The sequence below is a fragment of the Otolemur garnettii genome, unplaced genomic scaffold (assembly GCF_000181295.1).
Source record: "Otolemur garnettii isolate 467f Iridium unplaced genomic scaffold, OtoGar3 scaffold00213, whole genome shotgun sequence".
Classification (NCBI taxonomy): Eukaryota; Metazoa; Chordata; class Mammalia; order Primates; family Galagidae; genus Otolemur; species Otolemur garnettii.
In genome coordinates, this window is record NW_003852608.1 from 8,009 (window position 1) to 9,066 (window position 1,058).

Below are 1,058 nucleotides of genomic sequence, written 5' to 3' on the forward strand. Positions count from 1 at the left end.
CAAATTAAGATATATTTATATGTGCTTTTCTTTTGCATAATAATTCTGATGTTTTTATTTTAAGATTAACTTTCTGTATTTTCTATCTTTATAGGCATGACTCCCACACGTAAGTGTAATGACTCATTGCATCTTTCGACAAAGGTTGAGATGACAGATTATCCAATTCCTCCTAAAAGAATGAGAAGAGAAGCTACAAGACAAAATAGGTGAGTTCATCATGACCTGAGAATTACCACTGATTAGTTACTTTCTCAAGGTCTTGGGTCACTATGCTTTAAAAACAGTGTGAATTCATTTCTGATTTCTTCCTTTCAGCTAGAGTTAGTATTTTAAATTTTAAGAAGAGTGAATAAAAGTGATTAAAAAGACATAAATAACCAACTTTAATAAATAAACCAACGTTAAAGTGACAACTTTGAGATAATTGAAGAAATTTGAGTATCATCTGTCCATTAGATATATTAATGGAATTGTTAATTTCCTGCATAGTAACATAATGTACTACATCTGTAAAAGTATTTACATTAAGATAATATACAGTTAATATAATGCCTAGAATATACCTTAAAATACTACAGAAACATAAAGTGGCAGAGGATATCCAAATAAGATTTGGCAAAATGTTATAATTACTAAAGCTGAAAATAGGAGTTTACTATATTATTTCCTCTGCCTTTTTTTTTTTTTGGAGACAGTCTCAAGCTGTCACCCTGGGCAGAGTGCTGTGACATCATAGCTCACAGCAACCTCCAACTCAGGCTCAAGTGATCCTCTTGCCTCCAGTTTTTCTGTTTTTTAGTAGAGACAGGGTATTACTTGTTCAGGCTGGTCTCAAGCAATCCACCCGCATCGGCATCCCAGAGTGCTCGGAAATTCCCACTGCTTTTATGTAGGTTTGCTGTAATTTTTTTGTTTCTTTGTTTGTTTTGAGACAGAGTCTCACTCTCTTGCCCACACTACAGTGCCCTGGTGTCAGCCTAGCTCACAGCAACCTCAAACTCCTGGGTTTAAGAGATCCTCTTGCCTCAGCCTCCAAAGTAGTTGGGACTAATGGC

The 1,058-nt window shown here is 35.3% G+C and overlaps 1 long non-coding RNA gene across 1 annotated transcript in view; it reads left to right on the top strand.

Moving 5' to 3' along the window:
• The first annotated feature begins 91 nt into the window (after positions 1–91).
• The window catches only part of LOC105888173, a 5,599-nt gene continuing 4,632 nt past the window's right edge, over positions 92–1,058 (top strand). The window contains exon 1 of the long non-coding RNA XR_001161788.1: positions 92–209. This is a non-coding gene — a long non-coding RNA (uncharacterized LOC105888173). The remainder of the gene's footprint in view (positions 210–1,058) is intronic.